The 25,210-nt window shown below is 33.7% G+C and overlaps 1 protein-coding gene across 4 annotated transcripts in view; it reads left to right on the plus strand.

Moving 5' to 3' along the window:
* Positions 1-25,210, plus strand: part of LOC129002641 (ecdysone receptor) — a 275,558-nt gene that overhangs the window by 121,965 nt on the left and 128,383 nt on the right. For all 4 annotated transcript variants that reach the window (XM_054430594.1, XM_054430596.1, XM_054430590.1 and 1 more), the window contains exon 4: positions 1,877-1,902. The gene's annotated coding sequence lies outside the window, so the exon portion shown is untranslated. The remainder of the gene's footprint in view (positions 1-1,876; positions 1,903-25,210) is intronic.

Here is a 25,210-nt window from a genome sequence, read left to right on the forward strand (position 1 = left end):
TCTTTATATGGTAACCCATTTCTCCCGTTCATGAAGAAGATTAATATTTATGCCAGAAGTTTTGAAAGTTTATTTTTTTTTGTGATTTTGCTCACGTTAAAATTGGTATAAAAGCTCAGAGATTGAACAGATTTTTCTGAAATCCCGGATAATTATGACACGGTTACCAATGAATATCATATCAATTCCTCACTGTGAGATAGGTACATGAATTTTAAATAAAATAATAACTACGCGTGTCATTCTAAAGTTTGTGAACGAATTGTCCGATTTCATACTAATTATGGTCAGGGTTTAAGGTGTTCATCACGTAATTTACATAGATTTGGGAGGATATTGGTTATTATGATAACAATACAAACCCACGTGAATGTTTCCAATGTAATAATCATGAGTTATTGTCATAAGGTGTTAATGATTGTAGTTTTCTTATTAGGATTCATCCTACTCGATACAAAAGAATTTACCTCTGCGGCTAAAATCCACGGATTTAAAAAAATTTTATAATATATTACACGTTTGTATTACTGCATCGTGTGCATGTACTACTGTATACACAGGGGGAGGGTCATCTCACTGTGAACACACTATAGGACAGTCTAGACCGTAGATGCACATGCGGCCTTGGTGCAAAGGAAGTGCATAGTTGTTGCACTCTAGCGCCGGAACAGTGAAACACCCGTCCACATAGTTTACCACTCTGTGTCCACCACTTATGTCTAACATTAGCCCTCCACTTTTTCTCCCAAAACACTTCGTTATTTACACTGCAATTGTTTTTGTATACTTTTGTACTAGTAGGTTACGACTCAATAAACAATTTTTATTCTATTTTAAATCAGATTTGTCGGCTGAAAAAATAACTAACGATAAGTTTATGTTTTAGTAATGTCACATCCAACTTCATTACACATCAGTTAGGGGAGGTTTGTGAAAATAAAATATTTATACTAAAGAATATGTTTGATTGAATAATAACTACCACACACATACGAGCTGTGTTAACAGATAAAGTAATTATTTTAACTAAATTAAACCAGTGCGCACAAATGTCAACCAACATAGAAACAATGTTGTACATTGCCTCTGAACAATTCCACATGAAAATCATTTTAAACAAAACAGAGGTTGTGTTTGATACAAAGAAAGTTTGCAGGTTTATCGTACAGCTCCTGGCTGTATTTTGACTTTTGACATAAACCAGACAACAGACGTAAGACTGGGGATGAAATAATCGCGTTACAAGACTGGCATTACAGAAATTGCACCTCCGGGAGGATCTCTACGATTGTTTTTGTTAAATTGTTTGCTAAACTATTAGCTTTCCTCTGAAAACATATCAAAGCTAATTCAATACATTTGTAGTAATTTTTTAAAATATTTTATATGTTCCATGTTCGTAATTCGCAATTACTTTATTTGCAAAGTTACATAATTCTAGAATTTATTTTCTTGACTGTCTGGTTACATAGGATTTAGAGTACTAATAAACTATTGTAATATCCCTTGTTTGATAAATGTTTCAATATCAAACACCTAAAATTTTTGTTGTCAAGAAATATGACAAAATGTATATATAATCCAAATGAAATTAAAAAAAAAATACTATTTTAAAAGTACAAGCAAAAACTTTGTTACGGCGTGGGATAAAGCGTTACATTAGAAAGAGATCAATTCAAAAATACATGTTACAGAAAATAAATCTCTAAGGACACTGTGCTTAGGCATATTCTTCAAGAGAAGGCCGTGGTTTACAACATTTTAAATTCTAAACAATAATTTTAATCCATTTAAGTTATATTAGATGTACTTATTGATTAGCATTTCTTATGCTGTACACTGTACGTACACTAACTAACTTAAATTTGAATTTCAGATTACGCTGTTGACTCTGACGTAAAGGTAAGAATAAGATCTTTAGATTAAGATTAAAATTTACTCTTAAACTATTTACATGTCAACTAGCTTCAATGTACTTTAGATGTATGTTAATACAATTTTCATCCGCCACACTTAAATGTTAAGGTTATGGTCTCTGGCGAACATTAAAATAAACGTACATGCTACTTTACTACAAAGATAATTTCTTCTTTTGGGGGGTATTTCTTTTTCATTTTTTACTAGAACAAAGTTGGTGATGATGATTTTTTCTAATACTCAGAGAGCACATATATTTCTGTTAATCAACAATGAATTCCTATTTTTCTGTTTTAATGTTAAAACCGGTACTTGAGTCAGCAATACTTCATCGTTAATGACATAGAAGGTTTTGTCTAATTGTAATGTACACTTTGGTTGAGAGTGATTTGCTCAACGTCTTTAATAAATCGTTTAGGTTTGTTATTCGCACTCACTTTAAATATAAACTTGTCAGAACGTCCGCTGGGGAAAGGGTGAAAACGTGAGAAGGTTATTTAATATTACGCCGACGTACAGGGTGTGAAGCGAGGACGAGTTACAGTGGAGAATCACTGTTGAAAATACTTTTAATTTATTGTAGTAAGACCAGCTAGTTAGAACCATTTACCAACAATACAATAACAACACAAATTTCCATTACTACGGCTTGTCCCAGTTTTGTGAGGTAAAAAAGCTGCCGAGTTTGCTTGCAATTAATCTGTTGAACTGATTACTATAGGCGAGCACTATAACCACTGTCTGTATAGCTTCTGCCACGATTAAGTCTTGTTGTGTTTTACTTAATAACCATTTTTACCTAACTCTTGCAAACCTAAAGTGGTTAGAGTTTATAAAGTGTTTACAAGGAGAGAACTTTGTTATATTCTCCCAAGAATATCGTAATTCAAATTCGTAGTTTTCAGCTAATTAGAAGAACTATTATAAAACTTAACATGGTAATAATAATAAATGTATCGCAATTTTTGCCATCCTCTAAAGACCATTACTCTTGTTGATATTTATGGGGCGTTAATTTTTTTCTAGCCTGATGAATTAGATTTTTTCTTCTTATATATTTTTTTCCAAAGTCAATAATGATTTATGTAATCAAATACATCCAAATATTGAGATAAGTATCAATATTTAGTGTTAAGTTTCTTCTAAACCCTTATAATTATTCTGATATGTGTGTGTCCAGTGTGATTTAGTAGGTGTAACGTTAGTAACGTACTTTTATCATCCTATAACACGTCCCAAAAGTGTTATCCCCCTCAGCTAAAGTCTCGGGTAATATTATAACGTAAGATCAGATGCAGCGCATGTAGTCAGGTATACAATGGCGCGCTCTCTGGCGCAAGAAAACATACTAATTCAATATGGCGGCTACGTGTCAACGCGACGACGTGCTCTTAAGGCCTGTTCACACCGGCGTAGCAAGACGTCTGCAGACGTATTCGGTGTATTAATACGTCGCCAGTGCACTGTTCACACCGCAGCTTCGTTTGACGGCTACGTAGCCGGCGAGCCGGCTGTTGTTTGTTTATTTCATTATTTTATATTTGTTAGTTTATTGTTTATTTTTATTCGTAATTCATGAATTTCAGTTAAGATTGCCAAGGTTAAATTGCAGCTTTTATAGTACCCTGAATTGACAAAAATATTTCACTCTAATTTTAGGCCGTATATAGTTGGCTATAATATTTGCGCTATATTATAATATTAACAAATATTACCAGAAAACATGCAATAATTTTGCTCATCCATAAGGATTACATTATAAAATAGTCTATGGTGTAAGTAAGACCTATGTCTAGATATAATTAATTATAATATAATATATTATTATATGTATATTATATAATTAATTAATGTTTCATAAATGTCAGCCCACTATATGAACCATATTAAACCATGTTATAGATTAATGTGATTTAATAGTTTTAAGTGAACTTTTATGTTATAGTCCAACATTTACCACTAATAAATTAATTATGAGGTGTAGGGAGGGTGGCGGTGACAGCCCGGTGTGCTAGTGCGCATGCGCGTATTCGGCGATGCGAGCTACGCGTAGCTAGCCGGCGTAGCGGCAGCGCCGTAGCTTCCGTAGCTCACGTATTAATACGCCGGTGTGAACAACCTCTATGAATTACATTTAGAGCTACGTCAGCTACGTATTTCGAAAAAGTATTAAGGCCTGTTCACACCGGCGTAGCCCGACGTCTGCAGACGTATTCGGTGTATTAATACGTCGCCCATGCACTGTTCACACCGCAGCTACGGCTGACGGCTACGTAGCCGTTGAGCGGGCTGTTGTTTGTTTATTTTATTATATTATTTTATATTTGGTAATTTTATTGTTTATTTTTATTAGCGTTTTATGGATTTCAGTTAAGATTGTCACGGTTCAATTGCAGCTTGTATAGTACCCTGAAAAGTCTGTTGATTAATTAGTTAATGTCGACAAAAATGTTTCACTCTAATTTTAGGCCGTATATAGTAGACTATAAGACTTGTGCTATATTATAATATAAAATAAATATTATCAGAAAACATGCAATAATTTTGCTCATCCATGGATTACATGATAAAATATTCTATGGTGTAAGTAAGACGTAGGCCTATGACTAAAAATAATTCATTAATGTTTCATAAATATCAGCCCACAATATGAACCATAATAGACCATATTAAGAGAGACGACTTTTTTGATAAGGAGATTTACAAGCAAAATATTAGTGAACATTAGGTACTCGTATGATGAAGTATTATTATATTGATCATATAAAGTTTTCTTAAGGTTGTTATGTTATAGTGATTTAATGATTTTTTTAAGTGATTCTTAATTTTTGTGTAATAATCCAACATTTACCGCTTAATAAATTAATTATAAGGTGGAGGGAGGGTGGCGGCGGTGACAGCCCGGTGTGCTAGTGCGCATGCGCGTATTCGGCTATGCGAGCTACGCGTAGCTAGCCGGCGTAGCGGCAGCGCCGTAGCTTCCGTAGCTCACGTATTAATACGCCGGTGTGAACACTCTCTATGAATTACATTAGGAGCTACGTCAGCTACGTATTCCGAAAAAGTATTAATACGTCTGGCTACGCCGGTGTGAACAGTCCTTTAATACGTCTGGCTACGCCGGTGTGAACAGTCCTTTAGCATTTACAATACAACGCAGTCTGCAATATTACTTACACGTAATTCCCCGTAGTCATGCTATACCTCACTCTCAAAAGAATATTACTTTTCAATTTTATTATTTTTCTCTCTCCGCGATTTTTTTTTAGTGTTTTCCCAACAAAGTGCTGTAATAACATGTAGCTCCATGCGGTCATTTTTCGAAAATCCTACTTTTCTTAAATAAGAAGTACCTAGTTTTAATTTCTCCATAGTTAATACTGTTTGGAGTCTTAAACGTTTTTGTGTAGTATGGAAAACGTGCCATTGATTTCTAAAAATTATTTACTTAAGAGTGCTACCCATAGAGTGTAAAATTATTTTTTTCAAATTAGGTCATTTTTTAATTTGGCTCTTTGACCAATAACTCGATATTATGAATTTATTTTTGTAAGTGTTGCCTTGACTCTTATAGACAAAAAACTAATCTGTGCTAAGCCAACGGCCGCAGAACACCGAGGTTAGTGTTACAAAGAGTGATGGACCTCTTTTTAAATAGTCCCAAATTTAGTATGACCCAAGCTGCAGAATAAAGACCCAAGCTCAGAAACGATGTCAGTATTCCGTCCCATAATCCCAAACAGGGTCTAATCCAGGAAAGATCGCGTTGATTCCCTACTGTGCAAATCCAGGACGATTCCTTTAGTTTACATAGACAATCCATCACTTGTTTGATAAATAAATTATATGTATACAACTTTTTAATAAGCAACATAAAAATTTATGTTTTAATTTAACAAATACGTCAGACTGTTTATCAATTTTGACTTCATGATCATCTTAATGCAAGTATTGTAGCTTTGTATTATCATTACTTTTATTCTAATACTAGCTGGCCCGACAGATGTCGTCCTGTCCTATTGTGGTTTTATGTCACATGCTCGTTCATTTTCAAGATGAGCTCGTTCGCATGGCTCAATCACGTCCTGGTTGAAGTTCGTTCGCTACGCTCACTCACCTTTAGGTTGGAGCTCGTTCGCTGCGCTCACTTGCCTTCAGGTTAGCTCGTTCGCTACGCTAACTCGCCTCCCGGTTGAAGTTCGTTCGCTACGCTCACTCACCTTTTGGTTGCAAATTAGCTGTTCTCATAAATTAAAAATAAATATATTGCTGCACCCTGTTGGTAAACCTATTAACTTTTTTATGCTATTGAACATCACAGAATCAAATTGTTTAGTTGCACCAGCTGTTAAGATTCTTTAATTCCATTTAAATATGAGTAGGCCCTACTCATAAGGTTAACATGGGAAACTCCAGAGTCACTGGGGCGGTGCCCTATTGACGGATCTGTACCAAACTTCACACAAACCATCCTTGAATAATGCTTAATAATGCCTGAAAGTTTCATTACAATCTGTCGAGCGGTTTTGGAGTCCATAAAGAACAAACATACAAATATACAAACATACATTGGATTTTATATATATAGATGTTGTTATGAAATTTATGTATTTTTCAAAAATCAAGCTTTTTATCTCTATCTTGATTCTCTTTTGTAATTATATTTGCCACATCAAAAAAAAAAAAAAAACAAAAAAACAGCTAATGAGTAATCATTTTATTTTTTATCCTTAATAAAATATTATTTTCAATAAACCAAATCGCCTACTATAGAAATTTGTAGAGTTTGCGAGTTACACACACGAACAAATAACGTTTCATTGGAAAAGTATGATCATCCAATCGAGAAAACGATTCATAAGATGAAACACAAAAATACGACTCCCTGTTGTGCGATATAAATATAATTTAATTCAATCTGTTGGCCAACGTACGTGTTCAGTATTTATGTTTGATTCCTGCAGAAGGTTGCCACAACTGTTGTGCGGTTTGTGACGCCAAGTCTGTTAAAGACTGTTGTTTTTGTGATTTTTGTTACTACTGCAAAAGGTCAAAATTAAACAGTACTTTTTACTTGAACATTTTCGTGGCTATATAAACGTAAACATTTCTATATATTGAAAATGCACGAGAAAAAATAACGCTCAGCCATTCTGGGTAAATGTATATATTTTCACCATATCCAGGATAAACATTCATCTAATAAGATATCTTACTAATATTATAAATGTGAAAGTTTGTGTGTTTGTTTGTTTGAAGTTCAATCACGCATTAACTACTGGACGGATTGGGCTGAAATTTGGCATGATGATAGCTCACATTCCCGATTAACATATAGGCATATTCTCATCTCAAAAATCCTTTCGGGCTCCCCCCCCCAGTGGCTCTGTAATTCCCCATGTTAAACTTATGAGTATTCAAATTTAAAGTGAATTAAAGAATTTAGTCAGCTATTTCACCTTCAAAAGTTCGTTCTATGATATGCAAAAGCATTAAAAAGTTATAAGATTTACCAACAGGGTGCACCACTATATTTTTTGCATTTATGAAAACAGCTAATTTGAACTAAGCAGCAATAAAAAAATGTGATACGCAATGAGAACTAGCTGTCAAAGTATGACTGCTTACAGTTATGTTTATGTTTTTAATTTCATGAACAATTTGTGATATTTTGCAAATTTTTGATAATTTATTCTTCTCTATTGTTTAGGTGAAGTGGTAGAACATTATAGTTATGGTAGATGTGTAATACTATAGAATACTGAAAATTTAAAGAAGCCAATGTTATCAAACGATTTTTCCTCCCTCATTGCAAACGCAAAGCTCGAGTATAACTGCAATAAGCATTTTATACTTATATGCCAAGCCCGTACGAAGGACGGGTGTTCTGCTAGTACTTAATATCAATCTAAATTAAATTCCAAATTCATGTCTTGAATTTTTTTATTAACACATATAAATTTATATGAAATGATGAATTTATGATTCAATGCAAAACATATCTAAAAATTATGAAATAGTTTCAAATTTTAATATTATGTTTCATTTGCATTTTGCTCACACACAAAGCGTATACAAACTTTTTTAAGCATACTTACAGCTACTCAGTCTTAAAAATACGTTTCTTACCACCAACATCCATATCAATTTTTTCAATGTTTTATAAAATAAAAATATACGAATACTTTTCAACACAAAAAACCTAGGTCTTAAAATTTACTGCTTTACTATTAGTTTGTCATTGTATTAGCTGTGAATTTCTTTGTTTTGCATTAAGCTTAAGAAGTTTTCTTACTTTACATAAAAATTAAATAAAACAGGTTCTTAATTAAATGGAATTTTCGATAGTTTAGTAAGATTGATTCGAGAAACATTACATTTTATATTACAAATATTATTGAAATATTACACGATCATAAAATAACATCAACGCCTTCTTAGTTCTCTTAAGACATTGCAAAGAATTCATTAGCATTTATACTAGCTTCAACGTTTCTCTTGGCTCTGTGCTCAAAAGGACAGATTCTGATTTCCATGCTATTTAACTTTAGTAACGATAGGATAAGTATTTTGTCAAATAAATCTTATACTAATGTAGAAAACTATAAAGAACATACAACTAGATTATGAACAATCCGCAACCTAATTTTCCTGTTCTTTACAGATTCATTCAGAAAGGAGAGAGATATTAGTCACTTTTCGGTATTTTTTGAAAATTCAAATTTTACAATTCTTTTAATTTTACAATAAAGTCGAATATAAAATGGTAGGAAATGTATTGATGTTTGAAGAAGAATATCTATTCTATTTGGACGTTACATTTACTGTAATTGAGATGAAGGAATGCGAAGATGTGAGTTTTTTTTCAGTTTCTTTAACTAGTAGCTGGTTAAATTTTTGTTTGTTCTTTGTTTTGCATATACTTTTGAAAACCCGTTATACATTTTTCACCTAGGTTTTACACTTTTGACCCCCATAGTATTATGGGTTTGCACTTAATCGACCAAGAAGTAAACCTATCTGCTCTGCGCGCAGCAGGCGACGTTGTATTGTAGGCGACAATTGACAGTTTATTTCTGCAGGGGATTGCAGTGGTATAAATAGGCTGCAATGTTAGTGATCCGAATGCAATGCCGATGCAGGCCTATCTGTCTGGCTCATTTGCTAAATATAGACCACAGTCACACAGGCTCATCATCATGACACTGATTTACACTAATTTGATCTCCGTTTAGTGGTCAGATAGGGAAATGTTGCTCTGATTAGAGCGTTTGTGTATTACAACAGATTGTGTTTGAGTTTTATTAGCATGTTGTGTTGAAATTTAGGTATAAATTAGGAAATAATTGTGATTGTTCCCATTGTATTATGAGGAATTTGATTGTTTAACCTACATTCTTCTTGCTGTCCCGTAATAATATATAAACTATTGGTACTTAGCTCTGTAATATTTAATGCTATATGGGCTACATGGGAAATTCCTTACTCTGATTTAAAAATGTGTAGAGTATGAAAGGATAGAGTATCGGACAAAGTTTGTCAACTGCCATACTGTACATACCGTACATTGTACGTAAGCAAGCGAATCATGTAGTAGAGCCTAGTTTGAAAGAAAACACACAATAAGTAAACCTAATGCAATAGATATTTCGTTTTAACTTAAATAAGTTTTGCATTTCTATGGCTGAGATTTTATTTATTTATTGTAAAATGCTTTTCAGGTAAAGTTTTTACGTGGGATTCAACTAGAAATAGGTTATTCCAAGCTTTGGGAACTCCTTTGTACTTATTCACTATTTTACCCCAGCGAGTAGAATTAAAAAGATCCCACTTCGCAATGCTAAATGCAAGGCGAAAATACAATCTGGCTAACTCATTTGCTCATTTGTTTCAGAAAGAGTTTGCGAAGACTAATCATAAAAAATCTTATTTACAATTTTTAACTCCTCACTAAAGCTTTACGATGACTCAATCTACAAATCTTTGTATTTATTTACTCCTGACATGGATACCGAAATCCTCACTTGATTGAAAATTTAAAACTAGAGCTAAACTTGGATAAAAAATAGTCAAGCTGATGAGCAAAGTTTGTATGTAGCTCAGTATTAACGGCGTAGCGGATCCTAGGGGAGGCGAGGATTTGGAGCTTTCTGGGGTAAATGGAATTAAGTCTTTTACGAGGATTTCGAGCATTGCTGAATACTGAAGCTTAGCAAATTGTGAAACGCCTTGCATACTTTGTCGAATTGCTTTGTTCTTTGTGAAAATACAACGCTGAATTGTATGCAAAAATTATGAATGGTTTAAGTGGTTCCAATGATGATTGCCATGACTACTTTTACTTCATAGTGTGTGTAAAGATATTAATTACTTTATTTTGTAGTTTGTGGCATTTTTATTGATTGTGAACAAATGCCCAGTTGCAGTAAACCTGTAATTTAAGCGAATGTTTCATTGTTTATTGCATTTGTTATAAAACATACGTGTAATGAAACGAAAGTAATATTGTCCATATAAATAACGACTTAAGATTGTTTCTACTTACGACAACCCTCCACGAAATGAAGAATTTTCCATAGGTAAAATGAAGTGAAGTCTATAAATCCCCATAAGCAAGCCGTCTGCAGCAGTTATAAAGCGAAAATATGTTTTCCATTGTTTCATGTATACTTCATTAGTTTTTAACTTGCAACTTTTTTTGTAAAAAAAAAATATATAAAGAGCTACAAGTACTAATTTTTTACTCGTTTTTTTTTCAATTGGTTTTGTTTTCTACACGCTGGCTCGGAAATTTATTAAAATCAGACAGTATTTATCAGTAACGCCTATCAAGTCCACAGGCAAACACTACAGGTAATATATGAAAATGATTTATGGCTGATTCAAAGATGTATGCACCTGCAGGAAAAACTCAATAAATTATTAAATGTCTTAAAGGTCGGTATAGCTGAAAACACATGTTGCGTTAATAAATGCGATTGTAAGCAAATAAAGAGTGTAAATGTTAGATGCACAATATTTAAAAACTGAAATTGAGTCTTTAATTACTAAAACCTTCACCCCCAAATTATGTAACGAAAATGCATCCAGTTTACTTAATTTTAACGAAACATAAGTAAGAGTTTGTTACACTTCAAAGATCTCTCAAACAGTTAACCTTTATTTTAAAGGGTACAAACCCGGGTTGGGGAACCTCAAAGCCGTGTTTCTAGGAACGCTAGCAGCTCAAAGTAGCTCTCTCGACCCATATTGTACGTCGGGCTTTATGTGAGACTCGCTTTCAGGATTTGGGCTACATTTCCTCTCAAAATCAACTTTGACCTTTAACTAGACTAGGAGTTGTGTTTCTTGCACGAGTCCGTGTCAGCTGAGTCTGTAATTGAGTGAATAATATTGATAGGTTACGTTATCGCAAAAACGATCTTGTGATATATTTCGAAAAAGACAGATTTATATCAATTGTCTATCAAAACATGATTTCTCTTTTTTATTAGATAGTTATTTTGATCTTCGTTGCAATAGGTTAATGCTGGTGAGGAGAATTTCTTGTATGTTTATACGAAGCAGATTCCTGAAAAAAACATATGTATTATTAAAAATACTTCAGTGCGAAAAATGTATTTAAAAATATGTTAGCCAAATTGACAGCTGATTTAAAGATATGAATGTTTTGCTCCGTCTTAAAATCATATTTGCACTAACGTAAATATTTAATTTTACTTTATCACTTTCATTCTACGCTTAGAGTTCCAAATTGTTAAAAGTGCTTAACTAAGGAGATACAAACAGTGACTATATATTACTTGTTTGTTGATATGTTTTAATAAAAATGTAATTGCTTTCCTCCATTATATGCTTGAGAGTAAATTTAATCAAAGTCGTATGAGTTCACTTGCAACACAACAAAATCAGCGAAATCAAGTCATAAATCAGCAAATTTAAAAATACTCATTAGGCAATTTTTTTATTGGGGTTAGAGCAGGAACCCTTTGGTTCAGAACCGGTTATGATTATGATTAGCAAATCAATTTAAAATCACGTTGGTTAGTTTGCAGGTGCTCCGACAGAGATACTTTACATTTACTTACAAGTAATTAAACATATTGTAAATTTAGTGCTAAATACTAAAATCGGAATCTCACAGTTAATCAGAAAGATATTTATGTGGCGATATGTATTGTAATGCAATATTTGAGTTTGACTCAAAGTTCCCGGGCTATATTAATTGTATTCGATATCGAACAAAAGTTTTACTTAGTAAACCGATGTAAACAACATTCCTTCTAAGCTGTGTATCCTCATAGATGAAGTATTGTTTCGTCCCAACATTTTATTGGTCAACTAGGCTTCGACAAGGTTGGCTGAAACCCTCAACTTACATTTAGTGACGTAGTGAGACACGATTGTTTAACATTACCAAAGCCGTGATAGTTAAGTAGACCGGAAGTGAGCACTCGGCTGTTGAGAGCCGAGGATACATAAACTGACCTGAGCTTTCAGCTCTGATGTGTTACTGGCTTGTCAATATAACCAGCCAGGACACCTTACTATGTAGACCCTATTGTTGGGTGTAAAAATACTGCAATGAGTATTATAGTACAATGTTTTATCTTGAATATTGTCTAATTATGACAGATGTGCAAATTATTAGACTTGACACTTTAAAGTTTCAATCCGTCAACCCTCCCTTTTGACCTTACGAAATGTGGAATAAACTATTGCACACCTGGCAAAGTGTCTGTCTTATTGTCGATCCAAAATCTTAGGTCTCCTTCCTTTAGTTTCCTAATTTCTGAGGTAAAGAGTTAAAAATCAATTAGGTTTGCCCAGAGGAAATTTTTAAGTTTTCAACTTTTACATCCTATATTTTTTGGGCTTTTTTCAAATGCTATTTAAATAATATATCAATTCCATACAGTCAATTAAAACTTTATAAAAATATTTGAAATAATCAAGTAGCCCACGTTTGAGTATTCTAAATTGATTATAGAATCTAAAAAATGGTCTGTAAGATTATTCTACACCCCTTTCATAGCACCCCGATGAAAAAAGAGCAAATCTGCTTGTTTACTGTTCAATCAAAGTGACTACCGATTTCAGATTTTGTCTCTGTCAAATTCGAATGTAATAGACATCTCAGAAACAAAAGAACTCTGGGCCATTTCGAGCCGCGCAGGTTTGAAGGATAAACCACACCTACCGGCGCGAACCACGTGATTTTTTTCGTTTTTGCGCAGGTTGTTTTGTTCTTGGGATGTCCATAGATACAATTACATATATTTTTCGATTTTGGAAACTAACAGTAGTTGATACAGGTTTGTGTGGAACTAAAACAGTTTGTGCTAGCTATTCTAAATGTTTAATTCTGCACTATAGTAAAGGAAACAACTCTCGATTGAATTAAATTAGCACCCGAGTGTAGCTTCATGTGGATCGTCAGCTTTCGCTTCTTGTATATCGATATACAATACTGTAACGAGTGCTTACATTGTATACTAACATGTAGAAAAAGAAATCGGAAATCGTGATTTACATAAAATCCAAACGGGAGTCAGGTTTTAAATAGCGCACACTGATAGGCTCAATTCAGCTGTGTTCTTTGTCAATGAACTGTCCGAATGGCCCAGCTGATGTATACTACCTAGGTAGACATTATCACTTTGTACAGTAGAAGCAGCTACATTGGCCCAGCGCCAACTCTCCGCGTAATATCCCGGCTTGTTTACGATCAAAATACTCCGTCGAAATAATAAAACCCGCCAAACTGCGAGAGTTGCGCTTCTCTCCCGCCAAAACTACGTCTCAGCGTTCCGGGATGGCCATCTTGATATGTCATTGCTGTTTCTCAATAATGTGTTGTAAATCCAAGCTTTACTGTTGTGTCTTTGAATCATAATGTAATATGGACATAACGACCAATGTCGCTTATTTAATCAATGATTACAACTTATGTGTAGAAATAAATTTACTTAATATTTTCTAAGATTTTCAATTGCATAGTAAAATTGTTAATATTACTTCCCAATCAGAATGGCCGCACGTTTTAATGGAAGTGGTTTTATTTTAATTTAGTCCCAATAATGCGTTGTCAATTAATAACGGAAACGCTGTTACAAAACTGGGGCTTGTGGTTTATTATCTTCCTATCACTTAAACTGTTATGAGTGGTAAGTAGTGTCAACGTTATAATTTTTTGTAAGTTTGAATTACTAAGTGTCATATGTGTAACTTCCTCATAGAGAAGCGACCATTACCGTGATCTTCATAGTAGGATGGATTCTTAATTCCTGATTCCTACGATCCTAATTCCTGATTTTGGAGGCTCATACCCCCAAAATGAGGAATTTAAATAGTTTGCTCGTTTAAAATTAATCTAGGTTTACAGTATTCATTTTAGGTGTTTTTAACGAATCGATACATCAATTCGTTATATTCATTGTAGCACCAAACTTAAATAGTTATTTATTTACGGTATTGTATTGAATGTGGGTTTAACTGTAAATTTATATCATCTATGATAGGGATGGGGAGGGCTAGGTGCTTATTTTAACCTGAATGTGAGTGACGGATTAGTGTAGAATAAGTGAGATGTATTTTTACTGTGAGCTGGTGAAATACAAGCCCGAGTACAGAAAATAAACTTTTGCATCAATTGCAAGGTTTTAAGACTATTCGTGACTAAGTATTTTATAAAATAAATGTTTAGTAACATACTTTGTATTGATAAACAAAATTCAATTAATACTATTTAATGTTTAACTATCGTTAACAACTAATGGAGATTTCACAAATCAATAGTCCAGATCCTGTCTCACAAATCTTTTTTAATGTTTGACCCAAAACGTAACCTAAAACACTTGATATCTGACATACAAGATGATATCTTTGTCTAAAATTGACATACGCGGGCTATGTGGTGGTGAAGAGTAGAGGGGGGTGGTATCTTGGCCATAAAAGCGCCATAACTTCAGATGCAGACTGTTTACAACTATTGTCACAAATCGATATGACACCGCTGCTTTGGACTGCGATGTTACTTTGTCCAAATCCTTTGTCGCTCCTTGGGTTGAAAGGCGAGGTTTGAAATACGAGTTTGTAGAAATTCCGTTTTCTCCAAGTTTCACTTTAAGGAGAGCAGAGAAATTGAATATTCGAAATCATATGAAGTAAAAATTGAAGTCTTTGTTTATTTGGAAAGATTCTTTTTCGTGTATTTTTAATTCACAGGATATGGTCAGTTTTGTTGTTTTATTTCAATGTCCCTTAGTCATTAAAAAGTTTACATTTTGATGCTAATCATTCCTAAAATGTACCAGCAATAATCCATAATAATATAAGGAATTATAGGACCAAAAAAAAGACAAAACATAGGTTCTTAAATGTTTACGCTTGTTTCAAAATTAGTTATTAGGTAAGGAAATAATTGTTTGATGGAAATGTTAATTGTTAATTTTAACCTATGTGTATGCTTTGCTTACTTGACTCGATTAGTTTACCGAAAACGATTATCTGATATCACGAACCGAAATCTTTCAAACCGTCTTGTTAAGGAGTAATTCAAGTCATCTGTTCAGAGGTGTAATACTACGATTTAAAATTTTTTAAATACTTCCAATAATACGCAACGCCCAGACGAACCTTCCAACGCTTCAATTGCTTGTATAATAACAACAAATCGCCTGTTGCTAAGGTAAAGCCTTACCAAGATCAACCGTCGATGTCAAAGCCGCCCCGGGCGACATTCTGATTAAAGGCAATGTCCAACTGATATTAATTAATTCTATACAGCGTAAGTCCCTCTAGTTATAGGGCTGAACCCCTTTGATACGGAAATGGGTCAGTTTGTTTTGGAATATTCGGAATCCTATAATTTTAGTGATTGAAATATTTATTGGTTGTGATCGAAGATAGTAATTTAATGATTCAGAGATAGCATGTTTTTGCACAATATAAATTCTAGATGACCGGAAAGAATGACATTATAATGCAAATAAATACAAAGGCTGCGATGAATTCATTAGAAATAGTTTTAGTGGCGTTTGCTGTTTCGCATTTAAGAACCTGTACATCATATTCAGGTCCACAAGCATCAGGGCGATCTTTCGAAGTTGTGGTTCTGATTAGGGCTTGAAAAACGTGATTACTGTAAAGCACATGTTGTAAACATTTTTTTTACTGTGTATCTTTGCTCATCATTCCGTTGTGTGAATTCTGTGTAAAAACTGAGTATTTCAAAGTTTGGTTAGCAATAACACGTTTAATTATTACCATGCTTTGGCTACTACAAAGCTGCATTCATTGGTTTTCAAAGCAATATCATTTACTTTTGTCAGAATTAACTGTTTATATTGACCTTAGTATACCACCATGGTGCTCGGTGGATATCCGTTTGGTCTGAAAGCGTCGCATATCTGCGTGTTTTTCGGCGGGTCCCATACGAGCTCTTCGCAAAAATCTTTCTGAAATACATAAAATTATGATAACAATCCCAGACACAGTTTCACAATTCAATATTGTTGTAAAACCAGCCATTCAATTTAATATGTCTTATTCCATAATGGATTGGAGATGTTTCGATCAACGTAAAAGTTAACGGTACTTGTGTTCAGTCATAAGTTTCAGTTTAATTTAACCAAAAGTTAATCTTGTGTGATGGGGAAAAGTGAGAGACTTTAGAATCTCAAGTTAGTTACACATCTAATACCATGTGTGCAAGTTTGTCTCCTTGTGGTTTTTTTTTCATGTCCTTCTTATCATTTTTTTTAACCATTGCAAATTACCTGAAGGTTCTTCGAACAGCATGACTGTCTGAAGTTAATCTAATTCTACACGGCATGAAACAACCAGTGTAAATTTAACTACACAAATTTATTTTTCAGCAATTATAAATAATTAGTACAGGTAGGCCTACCCAACAGATTATTCATGCAATTAAACTCCTCATACCTAGTTATTTTGTCAATATAAAAGATAGAAGTATGTGACCTGCTCGTATATTTCTCCTCGTGCTCGTATGTTGGTGTAGAAGAGCCGGTGTCGTATTCAGGTCCCACAGCGCGTGTCTACGCCTAATCTCACTTTCGGAGACCAAATTAACAAATGCCCAGACACTCACAGCTCCCCCGAGCTCCATCACATCAACTCCTCCTCTCTACACACTTGGTCCTTTATTGCTCCGGGTGTGCCGCACCACGCACACTTTCCTTATTGTTGAAGAAGTAATTTAAATGTAACGAAATGTCGTGAGGGTGAAAGTAGATTTTAGTAAACAGGAATTGTGATGAAGATGTTTTCCTTTATGTGAATTTAAAAAAAAATATGTTAATTATAAAAATATTATATGCTCTATTTTGACGAAACCGATTATTTTAGAAACAAAAATGATATATTGTTGACATTACATTAAATTATTGTTCTAAGACTAGTTGTTGTCAGTTGAAACACTTGGATGGATCTCGTGATAGTTTAACATAAGCAATATAATCAGATATTAAAATCCACCGTTTATTATAATAATATTCTACTCTTGTTATCAAACTCTTAAAATATTTAAACCCATCCAAGCTGTTACGATCTCAAATAACGTTTCATTCACCAAGAATTGTACGTAGAATTAAAAGTTATCATCACACACTGGGTATTTTATATTTCCATGCATCAAAATATTATACAGGGTGAGTTTTAAATGAGTTCCCCCCCCCTACTTTTTTCTACATTTCTTAAGATATCAACTCCGGACCACGTCAGATCATTGTAAAGTAGTAAGTACTTCATTTTGACTGGGTATAAAATTTTGGTCGCCATCTTGGATCTGCCATATTGGATACAAAGTTTTTTTTTCAAATGCAAAGGTAGGATTGTGACCCATCGTTTCAAACTAGATTTTTACGTTGAATATGATGCTGCAATCCGTTTTTAAAAATCTTGATCCATTCTAAAGTTATGAAAACATTTTATAACTTATTTTTAGCCCATTTTAACATTGTGTAGTAACAAACTCAGACTATAATCGTAAAATAGAGCTAGATAAAGATAAGTATACACCACCAGTCATTGTCAACCTATTTTCACTTGGTTATGATCACTTGGATACGATTATGGTCTTAGTTTGTAACTGCACAATGTTGAAATTGGCTAAAAATAAAGTTTTAAACAGTACTCATAACTTTAGAACGGATCAAGATTTTTTAAAACGGATTGCAGCATCGTATTCAGCGTAAAACTCTAGTTTGAAACAATGGGTCACAACCCTACCTTTGCATTTGAAAAAAAAAACTTTGTATCCAATATGGCGGATCCAAGATGGCGGCCAAAAATGTATACCCAGTCAAAATGAAGTGCTTACTACTTTACAATGATCTGAAGTGGTCCGGAGTTGATATCTCAAGAAATGTAGAAAAAAGTAGGGGGGGAACTCATTTAAAACTCACCCTGAATGAAAATTCACAAAATATGAATGTTCCTCGATAAGAAGTTAATAACTTTAACATGAATCACCAGTCATAATATTTGTGGATTGTAGGTTTAAAACATTGATATCGATGGTTGAAAATTATGCAATTCATGGGAATCAGTTATTATAGACAAGCATATGTCATAGGATTGCTTATCCAAAAATCTGTTGCTAGTGTAGCATTATTTTCTAGTCTTATATTTGAACTTTGAGCTAATAATAAACATTTCGCAGCCTCAATTTGCGATATGACTCAAATTGTACTTAGAACTGTTTTAAACCACTTTCAAACCGAAGATATATTTTTTTCGATTCCGTTTTAAAAAAAAAATCCAAAAATAAGTGTGCCCTAATACTAAGCAGGAGTTTAGTGTCCTCCCAAGATGATCCTTCAACGTTTAAAATACCTCAATTTTTTTAAAGAATTATTGTCGTATTATAAGAAGAAAAAACAAACATTAGTTGTGATTGTGAAGTTTATAGTTTTGCGAGAAATATAAACAAAATCGTTGTAATACAAGTCACCCACTGGAGTGTTTACCCTGTAGCGATGTTGGCAGTATTTGGCAATGATTTCCAGAGGGAACGACTGATAGCCAACTTGTCTGAAGAGATAACTCGCCATGTCGAGCAAACATTATTGCATCACATTTACTGCAAAATTGTAGTTTCCTTAAATCAAAAGTCTGTTTATTTAGTTAACCATTAGTTCGTTGTTTATTACAATTACCTAACCTCAGATGTTAATGGTGCAATTAAGTCTATATTGACCAGCGAAATATGTTAACTGTTGTAATGAAGTTTCTATTGTACTTACCATCTGAGAGTTTTAGTATTATTCATATTGGCCATTTTTGAAGTTTATGGAATGCACAGATACATTTTTATAGTCATCGAAATACTGTAACGATATTTTTTTCAATTTTTGTACAGAACAATCTTTTAACTAACACAACATTTTACTTAAATTAAACGTAAATTTATAAGTAGGTATGGTCTTAGTAAATAATTTTCACAAATGGTCTGTACAAATCAATACACAAATTGATCCAAAGATCTCGAAACAGTACAGTATATTAGTATATTATACTACATTAGAACGTCGATAACAAATCTCTCATGGGGATTATCAAATATGACTTGTTTTCAAGGTTGATTTTTATCGATTTATGTATTATGTAATATAGGGTACACAATTATCACACAATCATGGTCATTATGTAACTTATCTTTTTTTGTTATCTTTTCATTCTGCTCATGTGCTTAAAACACATATATTTTGTAAATGGTGTATCCGTTGATATGAATGAATAAATAAATAAATAAACAAAGTCTGAGGAATATGACAATTAATTGTTAAAGTTCCACTGTATTTAAATATTGATACGATAGCTTTACGCAAATATTTATAGCCCTATAAACACACACATAAACTCATTTAATTTACAACTACGAATCATTTTGATTGAAAGCAAATCGATTCGTTGATTTTTAAAACATGTTCGAACAAAAGCCATTTGTGACGCTTGTTAATGGTGTAGACGAGTTCTGTATGAAAGGGACGCAACGACGCAACGTTCGCCACACGAAACTACAATAATTATGTTCACGCGGCAACAATAGTTGGCAACAATGTGAAATGCTGGCTTCTGATTGGTCCTTCGTCAACCAATCCGCCTTCTGGTCGGGACAATGCTGTAGATTCATCGGTCCGTATCTTGTTCAACACCTTTATGAAGGGAAATGCAATTAACAATCAGTTTACATCTAGGTTATCTTGACAGGGAATTGGTCTGTTTATTTGAATTGTAGTTTGAAAGATTTTTCGAGGAATATAAGAATGTAATTTTAGAATTTCTTACATCTTAAAAATATTTGTGAAGAATTCATCTGCATCATAAATTTAGAAAACTTTAGCTATTCTCACGAATAAAATACAGATTACGTTTATACGATTAAAATATCACACTAAATAGTCCTTCCTTTTCAGTAATTGAATACTTAAGTCAACTTATTCTTAACTATGTGGTGTATCTGAAGCATTTCCTTAACATTTCTAATTATATCCATTGTTTATTTGTTCCAGGTATAGTTACAATCACTAATCTTCTTCCATCGTAAGTAGACTAGACTCTTGAGATGCTTATGCGGTACTTAGGGGAGGGATGTAAATTTTGGGCAAGCTGGTAAATTTTGCGTTCTAGAGTGATTTTTCCTACGCCAGTCGCATGTTTACTATGATTCAACGTGAGTACAAACCTTTTTCAGGGAAAGCTGACAAACCCATATTAATCGTTTTGTAGATATGCCGGGAAATGAACCCGTCCGTCCCGCACCGAAGTACGAGACGCTAACCACTAAACTAACACATACACACCCGAACGTAATGTTAAATGTTACAATCAAACTGGGACCTTTTACGTAAAACGACAGGATTATTTAATTTGTACGTAACAACGTTAAATACACTACTTGAGTATAATCAATGGTTTCATGTTATGTCTTGGTTCTAACATTACCTAACCTAACTAACCACAGAAAACATAGATGTTTTCTGTGCTTTAACCCATCCTTGCCCGATACAGGATTTGCAAATAATTGTAATAATTGATCGTGATAACATAGTGCGGTATAGACTGTCCCTGACAAGAGATAGCTTCCCTGCAGTTGCTGTACATATGTTTAATGCCCTGCCACTCCACCTGAGAGAGCTAGAGCCTAAAATATTCAAGGAAAGAATCAAGGAGCTCCTCCTGCAAAACCCGTTCTACTCAGTTGACGAGTATTTTGAGGAAGCACCAACTCTTGACCGCCCACCGCCATCTAAAGCTTAAGTTTTAAATATATGTTTTATTAAAGAAAGTTTTTTTTATAAAAGTTTGACGCTGTCTATCCGGCCCTGGCTGGTCAGAGACGAAGAGGAGGTAATAAGGTAATAAGGTAGTCCTAACGGAAAAAGTTCTTAATATGTCTTGAAGACCCCAAAAATATTTTTCTCGGTAATTTGCTCATAAAGGGTTGTCTGAATAACTTACGTAGCAAAACAAGGGGCTGATTTTTATTGGAAATACTTTAAACCTACCAAGGTATAACTGATATTCATACAGTTCACATTTTGAATGCCCTCAAACCACCAAACATTTATTGCCACAATCTATTCGACCGAATACTATCAATTGAGCATTTCCTGGTACGGAAGGAGTAAAATCGTTTTAGTCTCCGATTCCGTGATTATCGACAGGAAAATAACAGCGATTTGTCGTACGTTTATTGCCATTAATGGTGCTGGTGTATTGATCTGGTGAAATATCGTACCCATGGTAAAAATGCCATTAATGGTAAAATGTTGTAAAAGGTATGAGTGTGCAAGAGTGGTTAAAATAAAATATATTAATTTATAGTGTTGCAAAAATACACTGTAGATTAATAACTAGGTCTAAATGTATAAAATCAAGGTATGGTTTTTACATTTTACTTATAGTATTTACATGCAAGGATTCAAAATGTCCAGTTACTGTGGTATGATAGCTCGTAAATGGTGTAACAGGAGGTATTAATTCGTTTGGTGTAACGTGCCTGTTAAATTTGAAGTGGTTTAATTCCAATAAGGGAAAGGGGAAGGCTTATTATACAATTAGATGCCATTGTAAAGACAGTGTTTTTTTGGAAGGTGTTGAGTGTTCGGATATCAGCAAGTTATGAGAATCATTAAGAGAATACTGGATAGTGCGAGAGTTTTCCGAATAAGAGAATATTAGAATATTTTAGCGAATTTCTCTATAGGCTCAGAGTAATAAAACAAAATATTTTGTTAGGAAGTAGCTATTACCGTAGGTGGTGTAAGACCTAGGCCCGGGACCGATTTAATTTTTAATTTTGATGTCCCCAGAAGCCAAAAACACAATCCGTTAGCGTTATATATGTGTCCGTGAACGCGATAACCTAAGTAATTTTTGTCCGATTTTAATGCAATTTGGTTTGAAGGTGTAAGGCGGGATAAACTTGGATGAGTTCACGAACCAGCATGATTGGACCATGGGGAAGGGGTTTTACAGGGGGTTTTATGGGGTAAAAATTAATTTTAATTTTTTTATTTTATACAAAGCTATTAATATTTTACAAAAAAAAAACACACTTTATTAGTTTCCCTGTAGCAGCAAACCTAGGTACTCGTTAAACCTAATTTTATTTAAATTGATTTAATTGAAAATCAATTCAGGCAAATAAAAATTTGCTTTGATGGCAGATTTGCTGCGGCGGGGGTATTATATGGCAAAGCAGAGGTCTTCCAGAATATTGTGAGAGGTTCTATTTTCTGTTCAAATTGTCTAATCAACCGAAGGGTTATAAGTGTTAACCTTCAAATCTGAAGGTCACTGATTCGATTCCAAGCAAGCTGGTTTATAGATCCAAATTGTATTAGTTGTATTATTTGTGCTAACAATTAAAGATGCCATCAAACTAAAGGCTGACGTTAAATTGAAAGAAGATGGAATCAGAGTTAACAGATTAACAGGGTTAACCCTTACAGAAATCGTAAATAAATTCTACATGTGTAAAAAAACGCCAATAAAGTTAAAATTTCTTATAAGGGCCTAATATATAGACGAATTTTCTGCTGAATCGTCATTTGGATATGGACAAAATCTTTACTGTTACTGCCCATTTTTTTAAATTTAAACAGACATTTAGTAATGTGACTTTCACGACCCCATATAGATGTAATTGTGTGCACGTTGCACGTTGCATGTCTACTGTATATGGATAGTATGTGAGAGATATATAGCATGGTGGTATTACAAGAGTGAGAGAGAGATACAAGATGGCGACTGTTTGACCTTGATTTAGTTCAAGGTCTCTGTCGCGCCGTTGCTCGCACGCGCACTCACGGCCATGCGCGCAGTGCGCGCGTCGATCGCGTTCTCTTTGACACCAGCAGAGAGTGTTTTGAGATCCACCAACCAACAGTATTGACGTTACTCTGAACAGCGTGTGAGATCATTCAGTGTTGGATACATTGATAATTCATTCATAAAATACATTTCATTTATATACAGATTATAAATGCACTGTATAAACAAATTAAACTAATTATCTACGTAATGGTTGAAATTCGTTCTAATTGCTGCATGAACGAGTTGTAGGAACGTTACTATGTAAAATGTTTCACATGGCAATGTTATGATTCTTAAGTCAATCAATGAAGGTGTCAGTTAGGTAAAAATATTTCCCATAAAATCATAAACATTTATATAAAACCGTATGCAGCGAAAGCTTTACAATAATGTATATCCATACATTTTAGCATCCATTCAAATCGTTGGATTGTTATTTAATCTGGCTTTTACGATGTTAAATTAGGTTTTACAATTAGGTTTCACATCCTAACTACCTCAGTAACAATTTCAGATTTGTTTAAAGTATTATTAGTTATGCGTTGTGATACATTTAAATCGATGATGGTAGAATTTTAAGTGTTAGGCCTAATCATGATTGATATATAAAACTAGATATTTTAAGTGAATTTCGCAATACAAATGCATCTATAGCATCCTAAAGTCTCTAGATAATCACGTGTAAGATTAGTTTATTTTATAGTCTAAACATGAACGTAAATAAACTGTGAGTGGACGAAAATGTAGACTTAAACATAATTCATGAATACAAACACATAAAACCACAAGTTGTTCAAAGTGGAGACGATAATCTCACTGAACTATCTGCGAACCACATAAAATAAGGAGTTGATGTTTGTGAACCGTGTTTTGTACAAATCCGCCGTCGATAATTCTAGCTTTAGATATAATGTAAGGTGCATATTTGGCTCTGCTTTCTTGCGAGATGGAGACTTACGGCAAACCAATACAAATATTATAAGTTACCCTTATTGAGCCGATCTTTCTGCGTTTCTTATAAGAGGAATATTGTCTTGGAGCTTTAAACTAAACGTTATTCGACCTCTCACGTAGGTGATTGTGTGGAATATTCTATACAAAAATGTATGCCGTATATGTTTAATACGTCGAATAATAAAAGTTCAGCGGAATTGTTCGTATTGTAATCGTGTAACTCTTTGAACTAGACGTAAAATCATTGGCTCGTGCATTAGGTTAAGTTGGTTAACTAGCTTGTACATTTAAATACTTTATTTACGTTATATATTTGATAAGTTTTTTACAGTTTGCTCATTAGTTGAAAACTAAAATAGTAAAGAAAATATTTTACAGTTCTTGTTTTAGTTAATGGTTTGGCATAAACATAAATCGACATTTGGTCCCTAGTTTCAATCTTCTATAAAGTTTGTTCATTTCTTGTGATACATAGCCGTACATTGTTCTTAATTTTTATTATTTTTTTTTCATTGGGAAGTGAACACTCTAGAGGCTGCACCCTCGAATAACAACTTTAATTCTATTTTTCATCAGGCTCGAACATATTTCCATGATAGTATTTTTTTATTCACTCTTAATAACCATAATTTATTTCCAATTTAAAGGCTTTTATTACTGTGGAGGCGTCGCGTCCCACAGAAGGCTTTGGCGGTAAATGAGGCGAGTTTTGGAGGGAGTCATCAGCGCTCAACGACGTTTAATGACCACTCTTGTGTTGTTGTCTTTGTCAGGAAACTACTTGATTAACACAACTAGTGCATACTTGATGCATATTAGCTCGGTGTCATTCCCATAGACTTAGACTGGTTGTACTCTTTACGTTTCGTTGAATTTACACTTTGATGATAACTATTTACGATTTACGATTTGATGTTTTTCAATTCTGACCAAGCGTGTAGCTTACACAATTAACCAGTAAAGGATTGAACAACATTTCTTACGGCTTTGC

This window comes from Macrosteles quadrilineatus, unplaced genomic scaffold (genome assembly GCF_028750875.1).
Source record: "Macrosteles quadrilineatus isolate MER2022 unplaced genomic scaffold, UCM_ALF_1.0 Scaffold_9__3_contigs__length_116548681, whole genome shotgun sequence".
NCBI classification, from domain to species: domain Eukaryota; kingdom Metazoa; phylum Arthropoda; class Insecta; order Hemiptera; family Cicadellidae; genus Macrosteles; species Macrosteles quadrilineatus.